The sequence below is a fragment of the Ischnura elegans genome, chromosome 9, assembly GCF_921293095.1.
Source record: "Ischnura elegans chromosome 9, ioIscEleg1.1, whole genome shotgun sequence".
In the NCBI taxonomy this organism is placed as follows: Eukaryota; Metazoa; Arthropoda; class Insecta; order Odonata; family Coenagrionidae; genus Ischnura; species Ischnura elegans.
Window position 1 is genome coordinate 66,671,867 of NC_060254.1, and position 17,625 is coordinate 66,689,491.

Genomic DNA, 17,625 nt, shown 5'->3' on the forward strand with positions numbered 1-17,625 from the left:
AATGATTTCTGTCCATCGTCATGAAACTATCCCATATCGTCTCAGGCCAAACGGGTACGTTTCGGAAGTATTACGATATCGTTTATTTCGGAGCTGAACGTTCATACATTAAAATCTGTGAAATTAATGCTTATGCGTATCTCTTTGTGGAAACATGACGAGCTATGAGAGACCAAACATTTTATAGAGCAAGAATTTTTCATATCATTGATGCGTATTCATGGTTCCCCCGTTGCGGTATAGGTAATTTTTTGTCTATGTGATTGTTAAGCAATATCTACCCTACGATGCGAGAATTCTACGCAAATTATACCATTTTATTCCATCACATCCGTCTCAAAATGTACATACTTTATATTCTCCAGGATTCAATGTCAAGTATATTCACGCCGTTTAAATAATTTCTTCAAGGAATCAAATATAAAGTATAAGATACTTTTTCATGGAATATATAGCTTGGAGGCGATAAATAAGCATTGTAGCTCTACCTTTGCAGGAACCTAATGCCCTGAGAAACTGCTGAGGGGTGCATGGCAGGGATTCAGCTTAGGAATTGAGTGTGAAGTGAAGTGAATAGACTGTGCAGTTTGTGGTGGTAAGTATTAGCTTGTCAATTGGAGAAAAATTATATTTAGCAATATCTTGAGACCTTCTTATGAAAAGAACTCCTTCACCATCATTGCCTGAAATAATGCATTGGAAGGAAAGAATCACTTCCTTAAATTGAAATATATGATTAATAGTTATGATATTTTCCAAAAGCATTCATTATTTTTAAAGATTTTCACATGGGCAAATTTGTTTTGAATGATAGAGAAACTAAAGTTTAGAAAATTTCAGCTTATTCGTTTCTTTCCCTCTATTAAATTCCTCAGGTTCTCCTTCAAAGCACCCATTCGTGTTTTCCTTGGGAAATTTACAATGAAAACAAAGACCATACGTTTTGGAAACCATTTATTGAGAAATATAGATGAATATTTAATCGTGACTTTCAGACCACGTTAAGTGTCCAAAATGTGTTGGCACTTCGAATATAGAAACATGACAAAGAAATATTACAATCACTTTTCCAGTTTGCAACATGGACCATAACCAATTCATGTATTCACTTAATGACGTGATCATTGTCTTAGCTCAACCAAATGCAACTAAACTCATACACTTTGTTAGCTTTTCGTTGATTATACCTCTTGTATCCCATACGGAGCCGAAACGCTTCTATAGGAGTCTTTGGATGCACTTTTTATCTTCTCCATCACGTCCACACGCGACCGTTTCACAAATTAACTACGAAGGGACGTGTATAGTCTTTCACACAACTTTATCTGAACTTCAATTTTGTTGTTAGTAAAGATACAACATATATTAGAACAACAATGAATAGGTTTTCCTTTTTTAATTGTTACAAGGTTCCCAGTACAAGAAATACTCCTATATTTATAAAAATATACCATTCAAATCGATAGATGGCAAAAAAATCGATGGAAATATTTTTAGAGAACATACATTCCACTACACTGATATTATAACAGCTTTTTGTAACCGTGAAACAAACTAGGGAGAGGCATTCATCTCGTACTGAAGGATCTGAGTAGTAGTCTTATAAGCGATTCACCCAATTCACGGGTATTATGTATATGGAAGGGGTTATTTTTCCTTTGGGAAAATGTCGTTCCCATCTCTAGTGTGCAACCGTTTTTTTATCATATTGGGAATGCGATGTTCACTTTTATATCGTCAACGTATTATGGTATCTGCAATATTGCAGTCATCCTTACTCAAGGCTTGTTGAAAATGGAAATTCATTCAATGTATGATTCTCCAATCCCAGAAAATAGCCGTTTTGTCATCGATAAAAAAATTGAATCTGTAATCCGAAAGCTCTTTTAATTGCAGTTTCTGCTGCAGACAGCAATATTTTAATTCTCCGAGTGCTGTATAAAAATTATCTGGAAGTATGTCAGTCTTAGCGAAATTAATAGGTTCGATGAAGCGGTTTTTTAGCCGAGTTCGTTTTGATTTCCCTTGTTCGTAAGTGGTATTAATCCTCTTCTAATGACGCTTACTTTGTAGTAGGTAACAAATAATTTGGTTTGCTTGCACTGTTAAATTATAAGCATTTTACTTTCAAGCTCATTCTTTGAGTAAATATTGCGCTTGAAATTTACTTTCACCTTTGCCGGCTGAATCATAACGGTGAACTTCTATGAGAAACAAGGCAATAGATTAGTTCGAAAACTAGAGGAAATTGGTAATGGGAGGAAAAAAATATGGACCAAAAGCGTCGACAGTTACTCGTGAGTTAGCAGGATGATTTATGCTTACGGAAGACCATCACGAAAAGTTTTCAAGCTTATTTCCTGACAAAGGTGAAGTTCTAGCAGAAAAAATTGTGCGCCCTCAAAGTCAGTGCTGAAGGAGCTGCAATAGTCATGGTCTCTGCAATTTTTTTAAATTTCCGAGCCTTCATCATTTTCACACATCCATTTGAGCCATCTGCATCTTTCTGCATTCTATATTCATATGCGTCAATGAACCTTTTTATTTATGCATCGACGTATGGAAGTTTGCGTGGATGCATTCCGGGTGTACTAGTTTGCCCATCTAGAAAACTAGTTATTCTCCTTTTTCAATTTGCGTATCTTACATTTATTTCACGGCATTTAAAAATTGCAGAACTGGCAGTGGCTCAAAAAAACGTATATTTTAAATGACATTATCCGCCGCGAATGTGGGAATGCGTATCGGAGTGCATTATCTTAGTTTTTACTTTCTCTCACTGTTTCCATGTTTTACCATCTCCTTGCAAAAAATGAAAACTAAAGTGGCTTATTCTGTAGCGAGCAGCTTAAGCAAAACACAGAGAGTGAAATAAGTGGAGACAATTAAGGTGACGAAAGTATTTTAAAAAGGTTTTTCGTATTTTATGAAGTAAAATGCATGCGTTTCCCTTAGACTGCCATTTGTTAAACATTGCTATAGAAAATTCGTCCCATATTTTGCGTTAAGTTTTTTTAGAAAGCGACATTGTACTCCGTGGAATAACAGGTTAAGAAATACATCGATTTCATCACGTGACAACTGAATTACATTTGCCTTGTGTAAGCCATTTAATTGTTACTGACTTTGCATGCAAGTGGTGGTGATCTATTGTATCTGGCGATCTTTGGACAAATGAACGTGTGAATGTACCCAAGAACAAGTTCCTGTCTGAAAAGCTGCGCAAAGTTGCGTGTAATATCTAGAAGAAGTAGAAGGGTTAAGTTTTTGGTCGAAAGAAATTCTCATCCAGAACAGAGAGCAAGATTTTGGCCATTTTTTAGTCTGGCAAAAGATATAATAGATCTATTGGAGGAATAGAACCAGGCAGTTACTTTAAAGAGAAATTTTACGCTGCTGCAGTATTTAAGAACCAAGTGAAAGATAACGCAACCATTTTTTGATGGTTTATTTGCAAAAAATGTATATTTTGTTAATCAATGCTGATGGTAAAAAGACGCAGTTATGACTTCATGGATATTAACTTCACTGTTGCAGCTTCAAAAGCATGAACCAATTAACCCGGTTTGTATAAGAATAACGGCATAATGATGGTTTAACACACATTCGGCATGGTCGAATATGTTCCATTTTTGCTTTCAGCGAAATAATGGCAACGTATACAATTATACAGTAGTGCAGCGATTTTATCTTCAAATGCATGATACTGCTCTTGCTGTAGACCATCTTGCGTGAGCGAGCGACGTCATGATGCCAGATATGTTGCAAATGCGTAATTGGAATGGGAAGGAGTTCATTTCCTTGGAGACTTGATCAACCGCCGAAGATGTTGACGCGGCGTGTCCTTCTGTTTTGGGGAGATGGTCTCGGCTCCTCCTTCTGTTGTCAATGTCCGTTGGCGCAAGTTTCCGGATGTTGTGGTTTATCCTGAAACGAGAGAAATAATATGGAATGAGATTATGTCGTGGTTATAAAGCCACCTCGCGTATACAATCCTTAGGAAAACTGATGCCATAAAAATTAGTAGAATACGGGGTTCCAATCCATGGCGTAGCCACGGGGGGGGGGGGGTTTCATGGTTACAACCCCTCCCTCCCCCCTTGAGCATTTAAAGGAGGCGCCAAAAACGAGTAACATGGCCTCAATAAATAAAAATAAGTGCGTTACTTTAATAAATACTCGTACAAAATTACTGTTTTTCAGTCCTAAAAATCACGTTTTCAACATCAACTATACAACGACCCTCCTTTGCTCGGGGGTGTTTTCCATACACTCCAGAAGGACCCCAAAACATCCAGTAAACTCCCCCCATTTCCAAATCCTGGCCACGCTACCAGTTCCAATCCATGGTAAACCGAGAGAAACGGTGGGGAAAGTGTGCAGATGGAAGTAACCTTGCCCAGCGACGCGTAACACGAAGAGTCGAATTGAAAAATTCGACTCTTCGTGCTACGATTGAAAAATTCGACTACGCACAATCCAGGGGTGTATTTTGGGGGGTACAGGAGTCACGAACCCTCCAAATTTTATCAAAAAATATTTAATTCTTATCAGTTAAATAGTTTTTGCCTCGTTGTAAAATGAGTAAGGGAGTATATATGGAAATTCATGGTTACAAGGCGAGAGAAGTTTGAGTTGTAGTTATTGTAGGGTTTAGGAGCCTCATTGTAAAAACGCCCCTTTTTCCCGGGTGGTATTCCATACTCCTCGGACCCAGGTCATGATCCCCTCAAATTTGATGCTGATTCCGCCACTGATTTTAAATAGACTGTCAGTGAGGAGGAGACAAGATATAGACCACTAATTATGGCTGCAAATATTAAAACTTCACACCGCCCTCGCTAATGCTACCCTCCCTTCAGTGGTAACGAGCCTAAATAAAGTAGACTCTCAGCGCAATGCCGTACACTTTTGCTGAGATTATACCAAGCAAAGTGTCTTGCTGTGTACGCCCATTTCTCGATTAACACTCTTAATTCATTATAGAGAATTCGAATGGGATTTGAAACCGCTATGTTGGAAGAATTAAGTCAAGTGTGTAATAATGCGAGGAGAAATAATTCGTTTCAATGATTTTATTGATTGCTTGGAAGCGGCATGAGTACTGCTAGCGTTGAGCACAAATTATTTAACAGATCGGTTATATAAACTCTGTTTTGTTTCTATTCGCACTTGCTTACGTTCGCCTACAATGTTTCAGTGTGCTCAATTTAAATTTTTTAAATCATAGATGTCATCGCAAGCGCATATTTATTTTTTTCTAAATTCAGCTCTTCCTTTTAAAAATTATCTTTCTGTTGCTACTCTAAAGAGAAAATGGTTTTTATCGTATTAATTTGGTTTTCGTCCTTGAAGAAAAATTTCCATAGGTGGTGAAATATCCTGTATTCCATGTCCCTATTAATATATTTAACTCAAGAAACCCGGCGTCTTATTGTCTAATAATCCAGCTCCGCAATCCAATAGACTCCTAAAATCATCCGTGGGATCTAACGGGGTAATGGCGTAACTATGGGGGGGTTATGAGGGATGATGAGGGGTTAGATCACCCCCCAAAGCCTCAGAGAAATAAATAAGTTATTTAGAACTATTGTCTAGTTATGACATGATATAACTTTATCTGCTTAAAGCTATATTTTTAGTATCAAATTGATGTAAAATATATATCCAGGCATGTCATTTTTTTCCCCCGTTGCCTAGGTTGAGGGTCGCCACCCCAGGCTATCCCTCTATCACCCCCCTGCCCCAAAGCATATTCCTAGATACGCCACTGTAACTGGGACACGGAGATTAACAAAGAAAAAACCCGTTATAACAAGGACAGAATCTACACTTCGGGAAAGTCAGATTTCTCACGTAAAAGTAGCCTAGTAACACCCATCAACAGAAAATAAGGACTTGGTCGTAGGCATAATCCAATCATTTCATCATTAACGCATTTTTCTTAAAATTCATTTCGTGTTTAATTTATTCTGTCCGTTTCAGTGTATTTATCTCCATTCAGGTGACATGTATTCAGCTTCTTTTTTCCTTAAATTATGTTAGAAATAAGGTGGCTTTGCCATGCCATTTCAGTATCTATGTAACGTGAAAATGTACAATTTTTGGCTCTGCAATCATTGATAGCAATATTTTATACATATTCACTTGATGAAATTTCTAAGAGATATAATGAGGTAACAATAAATAGTTCTTAAGGAATAAAACCATGATAATGAGTCCTTTGATTCTGACCGCTTCAGAGGATTGAATTTCCCCACATGACTATTATTTTAGTAATAGTTGATTTTTGGCATTAATTGTTTCATAATTTATAAATTTGGAAATTAAAATTATTACTCTTTTACTTAGCGTTGAATTATTACTCTATTTTCCTCGACAATTTAGTTGAGACGTAAGCGTGAATACCTGCGGCATATTTTCAGTCAGAAATTCTGGCATTTATTTGGTTTTACGTCGAAAAATGAAGAGTCGTTCTTGAAATTCCGAGTTTACTAAGTTCCTCACCGTTTTCGCTTGGGAAAGTTTTAGGTTCTCGTTTGTAGGTGAAACCTGGAAATGAAAATTTCCGTAGTGCTTGCTATTGAGACGATTATTTCTTGCGATCAAAACTTGGCTTCTCACTGAGGAGCGACAAGCGACGAAGAGCCGTTGAAGTAATTTGATCGTCGGTTCAAGTTTCTCTCTGGGTAAACGTGGTGCAATTAGGTTCAAATTGGTACTTGAAACGTTTAACCTCGTCCCGGAAGCATTCAGATTATATCATATCAAAAGAATTGGATTTAAGTTGCCTTGAGTGAGGCTGAATCAAGTTTGTTGTAGGTGTAGTACTGATATTCCAAAGATGCATGACTAGTAAACTCGATTGTTTCTGGCTTTACCTTGTGAAAATCCATTCTGAACAATAAAAACTGACTGTTAATAAAAACTGTTAATATAGCAAAATAACTGTTAATATAACGATTTCTGTACCTGATGATGTCGCCTCTGCGATGAAACCGGTCGTATTGAATGAATCGTGTGAAAAGGTACCATAACTTTTTATTGTTCATGCATGACTAAGTTAATTACTGAGTTTTCTGTATCATGCTCCTTATTCTTTCTTCGGTTCACGTCTGCAGAATTCTGAAGCTTATCATGTAAAAGTGTCGTCCTTTGAAAAATTAAGTACCTACTTGCGCATATGCTGGTGCAAATATTTGTTGTATATGATGTTATGAGATATATAAAATACATGTTTTGTCGTATGTATGTGCTCAATGTTTCACTTCATTGTGGTTCTTTTTCAAATTTTATCACTATGCTTGGCAAATTTTTTCTTTATTTCTTCATTTGGATTCCGAAAACCTCATTAATCGAAGTGTTTTTTTCCCTATTTCACTTATCAAATATGTTTATTGTGGTTTAACCATGTTCTAGCTTAATCACTATGCATCATAATTTACCATCGCTTCATTAAAAAAATTCTTTCACTTTTCCTATGTATTTCATGAATATGTCCGATTTTTATGGTTTATTTGAAACATTCCGATTCTTCATTCATAGATGGGGAGTCAGTCTTTCATAAAATTAACAGATCATGTCATGTGTGGCTTTTTTATCCACCTCCATTCATCTACTCATTTGCTTCTTTACGGCGAGCAAGTTGTTATTTTAGCGCTGTTCTATTTTGCTCTGAGATTGCAGATATTGCATTCTACGTATTGCCGTTATGCCTTCGATATGGATTTTCGTGCGAGAAAAATTGGCTCAGTATGTGCTAATATCATTTCACTCGCGATTTTCATACGCCTATTTCAATGACCATTGAATGTCACGGTAATGGAAACTCTATCACTGTGAAAATAATATAATTCGTTAATTGACCTCATTTCATTGCGAAATGCTGTTATTTCGTGAGTTGGAAATAAATCAACGAATCACAAAATTGGTAGATGATGCACAGTGGTAATGCTTGGCTCTTCCGTCTCGTGAAACTCATAATGAAGTACAATATTCATTGATGTATTAATTAGTGAGCTCTAACCTTCATATCCAGCTTCAGAATATTTTACTCATGTGCCATTATCGTGAATAATTTAAGCTGTTTAATGTGCCATCAATAGAGTTATAAATGCGACAAGAGATGGTGAAAAGAACTAACACGAAATAATGACGTAGAAGGAACCATTAATGCGATCCATTAAAGAACAATGCCCCGATTGTAATCCTTTTAATTAAAGTATCAATTCGTTGGCAATGAAAACTGATGTCTGCCATCATGGTGTTCCTGAGGCATTTAAATGAATGAAAATAAAATTGAAATGAACGCAGTACAAACGTGAGTTTTTTCCGTACATGTTGGCCAAGATTTTTTCGGAAAAACTAATAATAGTCAAGTTTTCGTATACTTATGAGTACCCTAATATTTCATGTGATATTAAGTTCCAATATTTTTTTTAGAAATTGATCACCAATATGGCAGTGGGATTGTATTATGTACCATGATTTGGAGAGTAATTGCTAACTTTGGTGGACCTTAAGTGCTCATTATCTTTTGCCGTCGAGCCTAAAATGCTCACGACTAACTTATTTATTATTATGGCACCGTCGCGATCGAAATCATTAATTAATGCCATCAGAGTGGAAGGTATCAGGATCACCAACGGTCTGGTATCGGAAATCCAGGATGCCAATCGGAGCCAATCATAGTGCTTATCATTTTAGTACCTACATATCCCGCACGACACAATGCGTTTTTGAAGCTAATTCATCTTAACAAAGTTGAATTAAGATGAGGACCAGTGAGTGAGTGTACTCCGTGACGTAACATGTAGCTATTAAAGCTGTACTAAATTGTACAAAGTCTACTCTCAGATTTCACACCCAGAGAATAATCTATTTATGAAATGGCTTCGTTCTTCAATGTTACGGCTGTGTTCAGTACCAATACAGCAGTATAGTTTACACCACCTGGCATGGTTGCCTATATTGGGTAGCCATTACGATTTTAAGAGTATAAATTACTTGCAGCTATGAATGGTGTTCTTCCTGTCTCTTGCTGGAAAGATTCTCATATTAGTGCTGCAATGTCGACACAGCGTGGAAGGCTCGTTTCACAACATAAGAAACTGCGACTTAAATTTGTGAGGCTCAATATCTCAAGTTACTTACTTGGGACTCTATTGAGACTCTAGGAGGCTTTATTGGAGCTGTAACTAAATTTGTGACGGCCGTAACTACTAAATAAATTGCTTCCGACCACCATGCCGATAATCATGAATCATAAAGTGAAATAGAGCCCAAGCTAATTTTGGATGGCGTAAACCTTTGCCTAACCATGGATGAAACGAAATGATAACACAACCCTACACAGTCGGACATCAAAGAAATGGGAACAATAAATCCCCCAGACCCGTGGATTACCGGTAAACAGTTCCCGTTTGTCATTTTCTGGGAAAGTACTAGGTCATACTTCGATATATGGCCTGCTTCTACTGTTAGTCGAAGGATCGCTCATGATGTATACCAGCACGGGCTGAAAGAGGTATATTTTCCTCTCTCGTGCGCGATTAAAGTCGCAGTTTATATGCAGCTCAGGGTCTCTTGGCCAGTGGAGTGTAGAAATGGAACTTATGCCCCCATACCCTATCTTCCACGAGTCCCGGTTACTGTTCTTATATCAGGAGCTTCCTTATTCCGATCTGTAGTGGGTCTAAATCCTAGTCCTGTTGTCAGCACCGCCAAAAAGGTCGCTGCATCATGCATTTTTATGAGCAATTATTTTTGATGCGACCCGAGTGCTGCGCGCGCGTGTGAAGGAACTTACTTCTCTCTCTCTCATTCTACTCGCGAGAGAGAGCGCAGTTTTACGCGGAAATTTACCGACTGCCGGCGAGAGGAGAGGTGGAGTAGAGGAAGGGTTGGTTGGTGAATTATATGAAACGTGCGAGTCAGCAGCAAATAGCGAAACTTTATTAGCTTCTACGTGAAAGGCTCTTTCCTCTCCCTACTATCTCTCCCTCCACTTCTCCATCCTCTTCCTTCTGGAATGGAATGCGGCTGCTTTGCCACTGCGTTAGTTCCTTCCCCGAGCTATCAAGTTAAACCATCCTCTCTTTTCCACCCTCTTGCTTTTCCCATCCCATCAAACCCCCTCTGTTGCTCTCTCATTGTCCGTCGAAGGAGGAAGAGTGTGTACGGAGAAGAGGCGTGGAGTGGTGCCCTTTCTAAGGCGGTCTCAACCCCCACCCCGGCAAAACTTGAGGCACTACACCCCTTCCTCTCCTCTCCGTGAAAACTTAAATCAGCGAAACAAGTGAACAGCGGGCCCACGAAAGTTCTCCGTCTGCAGTTTGGAACAACCTTAACGGGCCCTGGGCCGAATTTGGAATGGGGAGAAGAGGCGGGACTTGGGTGGTACGGGAAGTGGCGAGGAAAAGGAGATTGTATATACATATGTATGGGTGTATACAGGCAGTCATCGTTTTTCACCCTCTCGTTCATGCGCCTGTTTCAATGTGACGAGAGTGATCCAACATGAAGGCCATTCATGTTTTGATATCAAAATGAATTAAATTTTAAAAGGTGACTTAAAATGTTTTTTTTTTGCCTATTTTAACGTAAATATTTGTAATTCCCATAATTTTAATAATGGACGACGTGGGTTTCGACGTGGCGCGTCATGATCTGATGATGACGTGCCACGTCACCAGAGGATGACATACCAAGTCGAAACCTAGGTAGTTTATTAATAAATTTATAAGGAATTACCTCATGTAATCGACTTAAAATAATGACAAGTTGCCAGTGCAATGTGACAAGGGAAGGCCATCATGCTGGTCATTCATGTGTTGATATTAGCATAAATTTAATTTGAAATGGTGAATCAAATTTTAATTTAATATAATGAGAAGTAAAATTCTGCAATTCCACCTGAATTTATCAAAGGACAACCTAGGTATCGACGTGGAACGTCATCATCTAGTGGTGATATGCGACGTCACCAGATGATGACGTACGTCGTCGCCAGATGATGTTCGGCGTCAAAATCTAAGCCGTTCATTAATGAAGTTACGTGAAATAACTTCATGGAAGCGACTTACCATTATGACAAGTTTTACTTTTCATGATGTTAAGTCTATTCATTGAAGTCGCGCTCGAGACTGCGAGTTATAATTTTTATATATCTGTTTTCTTAAATCGAAACGATGAACATAGTCTTGGGGCCTGTGTGAGCGTGAGTAGGTAAGCTCCATAATTATGTGTATCCATTTGGTAGCTAAGATCACATGTGGGGAAAAGTGATGCAATTTTTATCACTATTTTCCAGCATTACTGAGAATAATTATATAGGTTTAAATCATGACGTACCACGTTAAAACTTAGTTAGTTAATTAATAAATTTATATGGAATCACTTCATGGAATCGACTTAACGTAATGACAAGTTGCCATTTCAATGTGATATGGGTATTCCATAATATAGGCAAGGACGGATCCAGGATTGTTTTAGGTGAGGGGAGCCGCAAGTGTCTGATAGCCAAACGGTCTTCTCATATTTGTGATTAAAAGCAACATATAAAAATACTGTAAGAAATATTCTCAAAATGTTAATATGAAGGTTATTCATACGATATTCAGTGATTGAAGCTCCGTAACATACAAAACTAAATGAACGTTAGGATAACCGCATTAAAATTTTTTCTATTTTTGAAGTGTATGGGGGGGGGGGCAAGTGCCCCTGTCACTTCAATTTATTCTCAATAATTAAGTAATTAGTCTCATACTTTATTGTAAAAAATTTCTATAACTGTACATTTTGTTTATACATCAAAATTGTATCCAATTTCATTTCTAGCCCTGATTTCTAGCCCCCGTGAAGTTCGTAAAAAAATCCATGCTAACTTTTGAAAATAAGATTTACTCTACAAAATACTCATCAGTGTTAAAAAATTGGGCAAACGAAAATAGAATAAAAAAACAATAATCTACTCAATACCACCCTATGCGTCTCAGACGTGGATACTAAACAAAAAAGACGAGATTATCGTTGATAGTTTCGAAAATAAGATTTTTCGTAATATTTATCAATATAATTTTGAACAAGGGATGTGGAGAAGAAAATGTAAGTAGAAGGAAAAACTTATTTCATAATTAAATTGATAGTTTTAGGCGTGAATTGGGAAAATTCTTCATGTTGAATTAAAAAGCTTGTAAAATTCACGTAAATGATATTAATAGATTAGATTAGTTTATGCGGTGGGGGATCAGCTCCCAGGGCACTTAGACCTATAGGTCCATTGTGCTAACCACCGATAATGGATCATCCATAGAGGCCAATGTCCTTATGATATTAATAACGATCAGTTTCAGTCGCTGTGCGATATCGTCTGGTGTATATGCAGAATACAGGGAGAGTATGACCTTATATTCATTGAATCAGCAGGGGAGTTTAATAATATCGGTATTTTTCTGAACTAAGGTTCTTTCAATGTTAACGTATCCTCCCAGATACAGTTTAGGCACGCTGAGGGCTCTGCTAATACTCACTCCTACTGAGTTTCTACCTACTTTCGTAACCACTCTCCAATTCCGTACCACTTCAGCCTTCTCTCTCATACTTCCGAGAACTAACGCCCCAGGCATTGCTCCTAATACCCTTCTCTGCTCCAGTCGGGGGCGTTAGAGGCGAGAAAGTTATATTAATATCCTAATGCAATTTTTTGCCAACGCATCAGTTTATTTAAACCCATCGTCAGTGTTAGAAATGAAAATGAATAAAATTTTGAGATACAAAGAAAATACAGCATTGTATTTATCATTTACATCAATTTATAGTATAATATTATAAAAAAGAAACATTCATCGGTAATATTTTTTAAATACATAATAAATTATTGTAAAACAGTGCCATAACTCTATATTTAGATTATATCTTAAATCACAACCATTTTTCAATCCAAGCCGTGGTGAAGTATTAAAAAATAAATCGTAGCTTAGGTAAAAAATATTTTATGCAATTTTTTTCGGCAAAAACTCCAAGAGAATCATATTCTGTCAAATAATACGGTAAGAAAAGTGGAATGAGAAATTCATTTCATGACGATATTGCTATTTTTCTGACCAAGGGTTGCTTCAATGTGAGGATATCCTCTCAGATACAGTTTAGGCACGCTGAGGGCTCTACTAATACTCACTCCCACTGAGTTCCTACCTACTTTCTTAACCTCTCCCCAATTCTCTACCACTCCAGCCTTCTCTCCCATACTTCCGAGAATTCAGCCCCCAGGCGGGGGCGGTGGAGGTGGGGAAGACCCCCACCCCCTTACTTCTCGCTGCGAGGCCAACTCGCGCGGTGGCTCATGCTGTTAAACTATTCACTGCCTACACTCCTAATTCCGCTCTCCCCCTTCCACTGATACTGTAATCGAATTAATGGGAGGTGAGAATGAATACCTGCTCGGCGACGAAGCTGCTCTCGGCGGATCCGGCCCTCTGGCGTGTAAACACGGCTACGGCACTTGTTTCGACGCGTCCGCGGAACGACCCGGGGAAGGCGTAAGGGAGGAGGGGTCCTTCTGATTAAAGTCGGTTTTGGGGTAAAGTGTGCTTGGTATGTGTGGTTATGGAGATACTATGGCCTAGCTGGAGGTGAGCATGGTTTTATTTTCGCTATTTCAGTCATGAAATCTATAGAAATATATTGTGGTAGGGACATACATTTTTTATTGGAGTTGAAGGAACTGAAGAAGACTTTAATAAACTATGTTGGCTGGTCATAGTGAATAATAACTATGTTTAAAACTATGAGAAATTTTCTAGGTATCTTTGGCTATGAGGATATAGCTTGGTATAGCTTGAAGTGGATGTGTTTTATTTTCCCTATTCCAGCCAAAAAATGTATGGAAAGGAACTTTGGTACCCCCATACATTTTTAATGGTGGGTGAGGATTTGAAGAAGATTTTTATAAATTACCTTGGGGTGCCATGATGGATGATTACATTGTTTAAGTCAAATGTGGTAGGTATGTGTTGTAATTAAGATACCCTGGTGTCGCCAAGATAAGTGAGCCAAGGTCTAGCTGGAAGTGAATATGTTATTGTTTCGCACTTTCAGCCAGAAAATGTATAGAAAGGAACAATGGTACACCCATACATTATTAATGGTGGCTGAGGATTTGAAGAAGACTTTAATAAATTACATTGGGGTGTCATAATTGATGATTACTTTGATTAGAACAATGTAAAGTGTGGGAGGCATGTGTGGTAATTAAGAAAACGTGGTCTCGCTGTAGGAGAACGTGATTTTTCGCAATTTCAGTCAGGAATTGTATGAAAAGGAGCATTAGAAGACATTTAGAAGACATTTTCAATTGGATATGAGGATTTGAAGGTATACCTTGAGTAATCATTATAGATGGTAACTTTGTTTTACGCCATGAGAAAAGTTCTCGGTATGGTAATACAATGTGCTCAGTAAGCGTGGTTATGCAATCCCTGTGTTCACGTTGGAGGTTAATATATGTTATTTATTCGCAAATTCAATCGGGAAATTGATAAAAATGGATAGTTGTAGACTCATAAATGTTTGATCGGGGCTAAAGAATCCGATTTAAAGACTTTTATTAATTATCTATTGTAGTCATAATGACAACTTTGTTTAAATCCATGCGTAATGTGCAAGGTAAGATGATATAATGTGCAAGGTATGTGTAGTTACAAAGTTACCCCATCTCGCGGAGGTTCTCAATATCAGCCTGGAAATATATAGAAAGGAGCAGTTGTTGACCCATAAATTTTTAAGATGATGAAGAATTTAATAGAATATCTTGGGTGATCTGGGTCTTTTTCGAGATTCTCAATTGTATTTTATATCAGAATATCTGTCTTTGATCATCTGTAAAATATTTTTTCTCCGAATGATCTGAAGAAGACTTTTATAAACTATTTTTGGTAGTCATAATGGATGTTAGTCAACTTCGTTTAAATCCATGTGACTAATGTCCACAAAGTTAATAAAGAAAATAATCTTATCTTGGAAAGAGATGGCTACCATCATTGAAGTACCAAAAAGTTTGAGAGGAGGAAAATAAATGAAGGAATAGGGTTAAGGAGGGTCATAAAATTTCCCCAGGGTGGATCACGATTTTATTGGAAAGAGTGCTACACGATCGTACTGGAAGTGGTTGACAGCGAGAAAAATACCCTATCCAAAAAGTTTCGTATCGGCCTACATACTATATTCTTTTGCGGTTCATGATATCTAATGATTATTTACAGTGGGATTTTATATGTGGAGTTAAATAAGTAGCCACCCTGAATTACTTAGAGGATTATATTCGTTTGTCCGACATTGTTAAATTATAATTTTTTTCTCGGATTCTTCACTATAATTCATTTTAGAAGATATGTCTATCAAATTAATTTTGCTGGAAAATTTGAAATAAGGAGAAGCCTGCTATGTCTCTCAGACAACGAGCTGACTAGTGTATATTTGGACGTAATGAGACGAGAGTCATAACGACGTGACTTGACTTTGCTGTTTATTTTATCAGGCCCAGGTGAGACCACAATCCTACCCCCTCTTCCCCCGGGCCTGGGGTCTTTTACGTGGTATTTGTTTTGGTATTGAATTTAAATATAGGAATTGATATTAATGCATTCTTTCGTCTAGTTGTCCATCGAGATTTGATAGAATTTCTCCTTCCTGGCATCTTGTTGAGCCGGTCAAGTCTTTGAGTGGCCTCCTGTAGCTGTCACCGCTCAGGAAGTCGTGATACATGGTAGGAATAAATTATAAATTGAATTGAAGCCATTAGAAGTTAACACCAACCAGGTTAAAAAGGCATGATGAAACAATGAATAAAGGAAATATGTGAGGTTTGAAGAAATTAAAAAGTGATAGCTTAACAAATTTGTATAAAATATCAATAAAAAATCATAAAATGTTGGGATGATAAAATAATTAAAATAAGTACGTTAAAAAGAAGATAAAGAATTAATAATTAAACTCTGGGAACGGTGTGCATAGGGTGTATAGTTTACTATTATCTCCACCCTATTTACGCAGCTCATAAGAAGAATGAATATAAAAACGCGTCTGGACTGCTGAGTAAGCGTCATTAACGGCCGAAGAAAGAGCAGGGCATTTCGTGAAATTCACAATGTTGAAGATCCTCAGTTATTTTTGGTGTCTTACTTTTTGAAAACTAAGAATCTCCTAAATTTATTAGGATTAAAGAAGGATTTGGTGCTTTCCCGGCGAATGCTGTTGGTAAAATCTTCACGGGAAATCAGCCGGGTAATGATGGTCATTGCTGCCCACGTTTCGATGGCCTTCTCTGCCAACGTCTTCAGGGCGAATGATGGACCTCAAGGCAGACGTTCTGAGGCGCCGAAGGCGCATGAAAAGATTGTCCCGGTAGCTAGTTGCCACCACTACCAATGTTGTCAAAAAATAATAAAAATAAAAATGACGGATGTTTGCGTGACTTGTGTAGTGTAATGTTTGTGAGAAGAGGAAGCTTAAAATCTAAAATAACTGTTCGATAGAACTGGAACAACTAAAAACTATAAATAATTAAAAACAAAGTTGTAGAAAAAAAGAACATAGCTTTCGCAACAATATTTTTGTGTTTTCGTTACCTAAACGGTATTTTTTAATTTTTTTGGGTTTTAGATTAGAGTCCTTTTCATTTTTGATTTTATGAAAATTGTTTTTTTGTGGATTTTTCGAAGTTTTATTTTGACTTTCTATTTATTTTTTAACGTATCTTATTATTTTTTTAACGATTTTAGATGAATTTTATATAAAAAAAAGAACGCAACATAAGAAGGAAAGACATACAAAAGACTCATAGACGAGTAATATGCTTAGGCAGTGTATGTGTAGAAGGCAGGTTTTCATCGTAGTTCCAAATATTGATTAGAAGCGGATTCTGTGTAGCTGTAAGACGGAATGATGGACCTGGTTATTGCCGGGCTTATATACACCGGTGGGGAGGTCAAGTCGTCTGTGATTGGTCAGTTTTTTAGTTTTCTTTCCTCCTCTCAGCTTACTCATTCTTTTTATAATGGGGTTCCACGATTTGCTGAGGTTGATACCGGCGTCCCTATTCATTCTATTATTTGCGATTCGTATTTCGATGTCCTCTTTTGTAAGACGGTCCCAATATCCCTTTGCCGTGCAGAGGATTTTTGTTTCATTGAACTTGATGGTATGATTGTTTTTAATGCAGTGGTCGGCTGCGGCGGATTTCTCTGGGTATCCAAGCCTAATTTGTGTAAGCCAACTTTGTGTTATGATATCCTGGTTTCAATTGTTCTTCCGGTTTCCCCAATGTAGCTATCTCCGCATTCGCAGGATCATTAGGATTGTAATTGGGTAACTAGACACCTGGCAGTGCTACTTAGTTTTAGTCACATTAGTTTTTACTCACTGCTTAACTGTAGAGACACTCTTCTCCTTTACTTATAGTGCATTGCGCAGAGAGACACACTATCTTATGCTCCTTGTGTCATTCGAGTCTTTGAAGTGCTCATGAATAAGAATATTTTGCTGGTCCCACTATACGGCCGGCAACTAAGCTATCTTCACAACATTTCCCAAGGTATGAAAGAAAGAAGGATCAAAATATTTTAATTC

General features: G+C 37.5%; 1 long non-coding RNA gene across 1 annotated transcript in view; it reads right to left on the reverse strand.

Moving 5' to 3' along the window:
• Window positions 1-937: 937 nt before the first annotated feature.
• Window positions 938-17,625, reverse strand: part of LOC124165692 — a 38,556-nt gene continuing 21,868 nt past the window's right edge. The window contains exon 2 of the long non-coding RNA XR_006866286.1: window positions 938-3,927. This is a non-coding gene — a long non-coding RNA (uncharacterized LOC124165692). The remainder of the gene's footprint in view (window positions 3,928-17,625) is intronic.